Source organism: Charadrius vociferus, unplaced genomic scaffold, assembly GCF_000708025.1.
Source record: "Charadrius vociferus isolate BGI_N301 unplaced genomic scaffold, ASM70802v2 scaffold65, whole genome shotgun sequence".
Classification (NCBI taxonomy): domain Eukaryota; kingdom Metazoa; phylum Chordata; class Aves; order Charadriiformes; family Charadriidae; genus Charadrius; species Charadrius vociferus.
The window spans coordinates 6,466,131-6,473,503 of NW_009649293.1; positions in this window are offsets into that span (position 1 = coordinate 6,466,131).

Below are 7,373 nucleotides of genomic sequence, written 5' to 3' on the forward strand. Positions count from 1 at the left end.
TCCCTCTGGGCACAAACAGATGATGAGATTCGCAGACCTCTCCTGCGTGGCTCCCCTTCCGCCTCCTCCATCTCATCCCACAAGGAAAGCTTGCGAGTCCCTTTTCTCAGTAGGAGAAGGTCACGTTTTGCAGTAGGAGAGGGGCCCCCCAAATCCAGTCTGGCCATGAATTGTCTTATTAGTAAAATGCGGTCTCTGTACGAATCCCTGTAGGTAACTAACACACTTATTCCGTTTTGATGTGTGCAAGAATGCATTATTGCTATTCAATCATACCTCCCTCTTTAGTTGTAAAAGAGACGTAACTGCTATATTAAAGTGTCCCCTCAGATACACTTTAACCTAAAAATTTTGGAGGGAGATCATTGTAGACTTTTTTTTTCTGCCAGCTCAGGCATTCCAAGTCCCACCTGGTGCTACTCCCAGCCCTTAAGGAACTGCGCTGCAGCAGAGGTTTCCCCTAGACGTCAGGCCTTATCCTGCTGATCTTCTGTGTGGACGATTTCTGTTGCTGACTACAAGATCCTTTTTTATGAAAGAGAACTGCAGACTGCTGGCTTTTAGAATACAGTCATCTCTTTAATGCATTTTAAATAGGCATTTGCAGCAGGCCCTGTACCAAATAATTAATTTGCTTGGTCCAAGAAATTTCCAAACTTTCTTTTCACCTCAGTTCAGCAATTAGAACAGCTGAGGTGGCCTCTCTGTCCCTCTGCTGAGCATTCATTGATGTTAGAAGTCATAACTAGGCATACGAGGCACAAAATCCCCTCTGTGAGGGAGTTTTAGATGCTGAAGTTACGATCCAATAGAGTTCTGGCAAATTTCAGTGTGCTTACCCTGAGGTTTCTCTGATAGTTATGTCTGGTCATCTGTGCACAGAGGATATGTGTAGAATTCATGGTATGATTGAATTAAAGCAATTGTTACTTTTCCTGAAACCTATAATGAGGGTTAAATATAATTTTCAATGTACATATGTATTGCTCCATATATCCAGATTGTGTGACATTTCATCTAAGTAACTGTTCCTTTAAATATTTCAGCTTAAATGTGGAAATTATTTACTAGTTTTCACTGCTGACTGTAATGCTGTGATTTTGATTTTTCTCTTGCTCATTACCTTATTTTTAATTTCTTTTGTTTCCCTTGTCTGTTCATGTAGGCCTGTTACCATCTGAGAAATAAAAACATTGCTTCTGTTCAAGGATATAAGGCCTAGCTTATTCACTGTGCATCTTTACTGTATCAAGGTTTCAGAATCTTTCTGAATCCATGGGCAAAAAATTGAAACTCATTTGTGATCACGTTAAGAGAATCCAAGTGATTTGTTTTAAACAAACCAAGGTTTTCCATTACCTCATCAAAGCTTAAATGTTTGAAGAAAGCATTAACTAATACCATCTCATTCCATAGTTTAAAGGATGCCTCAGCATTTTAAAGAGAAGTTCTGTATTTTTTGTCCAGTGGTACTGTCCGTGTAAATTCATTTACCTGCTGGGCTTTTTTTACTCCCTCAAATAACCATCAGTTCCCAATTAATTTAGATTTAACTGCCATTTTTTTCTAAAAAAAATTGTAACCTAGTAACTTGATATACTTCAAGCTTTTTCTTTACATTTTTGTCTCATGATGATGTTTTCCTTAGTTCTTGTGTAGTTCTCATTCATGCCCAAAGTATCACAGACTAACATCAAATAAATTGCCTGAGACCTTTTCATCTCTTGCTTCTTCTCTGTTTTCACCTCTTCTGGTTATGAATTTTTAAATGACTGGCTGGCTATTTATAGGTCTTTGGGCAGTTGAGAATAGAACTTTTCAGAAAAATAAGAAAATATTTTGTTTCACTTAGTGGTCAGAAGTGGAAATTATTATTTGTTTGAGACGGATAGTGAAGAGGAAGAGGAAGAGGAGAAAAAAGAAGAGGAAGAGCCTCGAAAAAAATCTGCATTTCAGGTACTTTATGGTAATTTGCTTTCTAGTTGACATCTGGAAAAAAATGTCGGTTTCTCATAACGCAGGCACATATGTTAAAGCAGCCAGTACATCTAAAGTAGACCTGAAGAGTATTGGAAATGAAATTTCTTGCCAATTTAAAATGCAGGTTTGCCTGTTTTAAGTATTGCCAAATTCCTACAAGTACTATCGTGAAATTGTATCTTCATTCACTTATTCCTGAGGAAAACAAGAATACAAAAACAAAGGTTAAGAATCTGAGCTTTATTTTTTTTGCATTACAATAAAGACAAATGAGGAAGCTGACTTGCCTCTTGCACTGCCGTGCCATGATTCAGTGGTTGTCTGGGTTTGAGTAGATATTATCATTTCATGAAGAAATGATCCCCAAAATGAGTGACTTTTCATGGAAAAGAATATATACTTAATTTTTTTTTTTTTTTAATTATTGATTCTAGTGGACCAGAGAAATATATCCTTGGGTTATAAAGAGCTTAACATTTAAAATTACAAAAGGAGACCACATCACTTTCTCTCCTTTCTTTTTCAGGATAATGTTAATCAATATGTTCACATTTTAAGTGACAGACTGCTGAATTAAAAGGATATTATAATGTTAAAAAGATAGGTTAAGTTTCCTAACTGCATTCCTACATATAGGCTGGTTGATGTTAGACAGTACCAGGTATTGAATCCACTGGCTTAAATGAAGAACTTGAGTGAAGAAGTTAGTGAAATACTCATGCATATAGGATTGCTTTAATCTTCATAAGATTAAATTTTTATTTGTTGAAGAATTTTCAGAAGTACCACAAACTTTCAGGTCTGTAACTTTAAAAGCTTAAGCAAACAGGTAGCTTTTTGCAGATGAGTATTCCCATCCAGAGGCAAGCTCAGGTCACCTCAGAACTGGTGCATTATTGAAAGCCCAGCCCAAGCAAGAGCAAGAAACTGCCTCCATGCTCTTCTCTTCCTTATGCCAATAGCTTTCAAACAAATATTTTATTTAATTCATTGATAAAGTGTGCCTTTAGTTTATATACTTACATTGCATTACCAGCTGATTATATATGTTAAACTGCCTGCATGGTAATGGCATGGAAAGATTTTTTCCTGACCTTAAAAAAGGCAAAATTAATCTGGATGAAAAATAACATGATAAGTTAGTTTTATTTTCTACTATTTACACTATTTTTTTTGTATATTTTGTATTTAACTCACCTTGGACCATAAAAATGGCTCATGAATTTCTAGGTAATTTTTCTTTCTGGTTTTCATGCAGGTATAGAGGGAAATTTGCATTTTTGTTTCTGTTAATTTTTTTAAAAAATTGGTGACAACTTTTTGTTCATATGTGTTGAAAAACAAAAGCTCAGTCCTGAAACTATTAATCTGAGAATGGAGGATCTGGTCTTTATTTCAAAATTCTGGTCAGACATTCTGTACAGGTGGCTGGTTCTGCAATATGTGCAACATGAAGATGTTGGATGGCTTTATGTAGGAGGGGAGTTGTATAGAACAGAAAATTGGTTTTATTTGTGAAAAGCTTGTTCATCTTTTGGTCATCATACCTTACTCGCCTTCCATCACCACGTACGTGGTCTTAATAAAAATACTAGCAAAGTGAACTTGTTTGTTGTAGAGCCTGCTAAAGGATTGGTTGGTTTTTCTTTTAGTGTAAATTGTGTGCAATAGAATAGTCACTTCAAGGGTTAACTTGGAGATTTTCTTTATTAGAGAATGCAGGCAGTTAAGAATCATCTCATTGAGATTTTATTGTGAACGTCACAAATGATCTTTTTCATATTGGAGTCTATGAATGCAAATTTGTTCCTAATAACCTACGTACAATCATTCAGTAGATACTTTTTATTAATATTTTCTTGTTTTCTACTAACTGCTCTTGCTTTGTCCTTCTTTATAGAGAGCTATTGGGAAATTTGCTTCAGCCATTTTAGCCTTGCCAAAGTCTGTCATTAAACTACCCAAAACTATTCTTCAGTATTTAATCAAAGCAGCAAAGGTACTTGACATTTTGCGAATGCTCAGTATGTGACCCATCCCATAGTTCCTGACGTAATGTATACCTCTGTCCTTGTCTGCATTTTTCTTCTTATATAAATGAATTTAAAAAATAATGACAACCAAAGCTTCATTCTTAGTAAATGTAATACATTTCATATTTTTGGAGTGGTCAAGCCACAAGAAAAGTGGTCTATCTTTTTTTTAAGTGCAACCCTGGAGAGAAAATGCAGACCCAAATTCTCTTTTTCTTCTCATACTGCTGTACAAGATGGTCACATCAAGTTGCATGTTATCTTGTGGACACTGTGGTAATTGATCTCAGGAAGCTGGTAAAAGGTTTGTAAAACACACATTCTGCTCCAAAACCCCTTTTAGCTTTCTACTTTTGTGGCCTTCATCATCATAAAAACGATTGCATCTTCTTTCTTGTCCTTCTTGAATACATTTAGCATTTCCTACCTTTGAGAGCTGTGTATCATTTTACACTCCATATATGTAACATGATATTTGTAAGGCATGAGCATTACCGATTGAGCGTACCAGCTCCAGAGCCTAAAAGATACTGCATTTAAAGTTTGTTCAGTAGTAAAAATCTAAAGTAATACATATGTATGCACCTAGTCAGCTCTTAAAATATCCACTGCTTAGCGTAAGTAGTTACATTGAATTTATTAATCAAATGGCCTTTCTTCATTCTATTCTACCCTCTTCCAAGTCTGCCTATAACCTGTAATTTCTTTATTCACACTATGACTGTGGCTAGCATACAGTTCCTCAGCTAACTGTTCAGTAGCAGATGTTGATAGTTTCTGACTTGCAGCACGCAGTACAGTATTAGTTCACTTACCTTTCACCATTTCCCCAGATCACCTTCATTAGCAAACGCTTGTTACAAAACGAAGAGAAACCAGTGCCTCTGATCCCACATGTTTTCTCATGTGGTGCTTGCTTTGAACAAGTCAGACATGTAAAAATAAATGTACGGACCTTGAGAGATTTGGAAGAGGACATTCTTAGCGACAGTACCAAAATAATTTCTTCTCCATTGTTGTATACATTCACAAAACAGAACAAAGTATTTTTCCCTTTTAAATTCTTTTAAAGTCAGTTTGACAGTTTTCAAAAATTGCTTTTAATGTTCCAAAGCAATTTGTATATGCAAATTTAAAAAATATAAATAAACCAAATAGCGGTTTTACCATTCTGTCCTATGAGGGGCAGTTCCAGCTTCACTGAGATACACATGTGGTGGTGGTGTTGTCTGCATGTTGTTTTGTGAATTAATAGAGCTGTTTTGTTACTGTGCTTTACTTTCACCCTCATGTGTGCTTCCCTGCCCTGTCTCTGTTAGCAGCCTGTTTTGCTTAGAAATGGAAGACAATGCAGTACCGGTTGAAGATGATTACCATTTTTCAATGAAAGCCATAAAAGGAACAAAAGAACATCTTTCATCCTAAAGAGCTGTGGAGAAGATACAGTTACTTTAGTTTCTGTTATTCACATTTTATGTCATACAGGAAAAAAAAGATATGAGTGTTAGTGCTTTTTTCTGTAACCTTCCTTCACAGCTTGAGCAGAACTATTCAGAAAGTTACTTTGGGGTAACTTTTTTTACATATTTTTTTTTCCACTGCTATAGCGTTTATAAATATTTTTGGCCCAATTCCATGCTTCATGTAGTCATACAGGTCAACAGACTGTTGATCTGAGTGAGTGCTGTGAGCAGAATTTGGCCCTATAAAATCCCCTTGATATACAGGTAAGTATTACTGTCTTCATTTTACAACTGGGAAAACAGTAGCAGAACGATTCATATGTGACTTATCTGAAACAACGAAGGGAGCCATTGTCAAAATCAGGATAAAATTTGAGGAATTCCTGACTGCGAGGTGTGGGACTCTGCATAGATAGCAAATCTGTAAATGTTCCATTGGGATCTGCAGAGGGGAAAAAAAATACCTAAAATATGGAAAATGTACGAGCACAAGTACCTGTACTGAGATACCACTACATCTTTTGATGCTGTAGTTAGTTGATTGCAGCACTTTCTCTTAATGTTTCCATTACTCTGCATCTTGCCTGTAAATTGATAAAGTAGAAATGCAAAATTAAATAGAGAGATTCAGGTGAAGTAGCCCATATGCACAACAGGGTATTAATGCCCAAAGTTCAGAGCATGAATTTTTGTGGGTTCTAATGAAACTTGGTTCACCCACAAGTGTTTTCACATTTGGGTTTATGCTCGCAAAAAATAGCACATGAAAACTCAGCAGATCTGCAGGGAAGCTGTTTGATTTGGGATTCAAAATATTTCCTTACCCCTGCAGATCTGAATGTGTTTACTCAAAGTATGTAGTCCTGCCTGTGGCTTATTCTATGGCTTACTCTCAAAACATGAAGAACCTTGAAATAAATTAGTTTGTTCCTTCCAGTTTGTTTATCAGGCCTGGATTACCGACCCTAAAACAGCACTACGGCAGAGGCGCAAAGAGAAGAAAAGTTTTGGGAAAGAGGAGAAGCGAAGACGAAAAGGATCTGGGGATGGTAGGTAGACTTTTGTGTTTTTTAAAAAAAAAAAAGTTGCGTTAACTAGACTGCCTGTTGTTCCTGGTAGTGAAAGGCAGCTGAGTTTTAGAGGGCAAGCGCTCTTGTTTCTGGCTAGGAGCTGGAAAAACGAGTTTGCCTTTGGCTGGCTGCCTCTCCCTGCCCCAGCCCATGGCAAGGCCAGCCATAGCTATGTCCTTTCGTTCTACACAATGCACACTGGGGGATATAAAGGAGAAGAGGGGATATATGTGTTTTCCATGGAGTTGCAAAACACACGCCCAGAACTTTTGCCAAATAGGAAGACTCAACACATTGCAGAAAACATCAGCTATGTGAAAACATTTGTGGTTGCAAGAGAAAGCCATAACCCTGTAAAGGCCTAAGTTTATAAAGCCAATAACCTGGTAGTTAACAGCATTTCTCCAGAATATGTGAGTGTAAATGCTAGATGTTTGGCCAGAGTCAGGCAAAGCAAGGACGTTACCCTTTCACTCCCTCACCTCATAAAAAGGTTTATCTTACTCTCCAGGTTTTTCTAGGGTTCCTCAAAGTCTCTCATTTCGATGATAAATTCATGTGTATTCCCAGAAAAAAGTTTTGCATGTGACAGACAAGTTTTTTATTGAAGAACTATTATTTCATGAGGAAGTTCCTGAAGAGCTGTAGTTCAAGTGGAGCTGTAAGAAAAATTCAATTAAACAGTCAGAAAATTGTTTCTTTTTACCACATTTCCTATATTGTTCCCTAAAGAAGCTTGACTTGATACATGGGGAAGAATATCAAGAAATGTTTTTCACTTTCCATGCTGTACTCACTGAGAAACCCAAATATCCGTGACCCCCTAA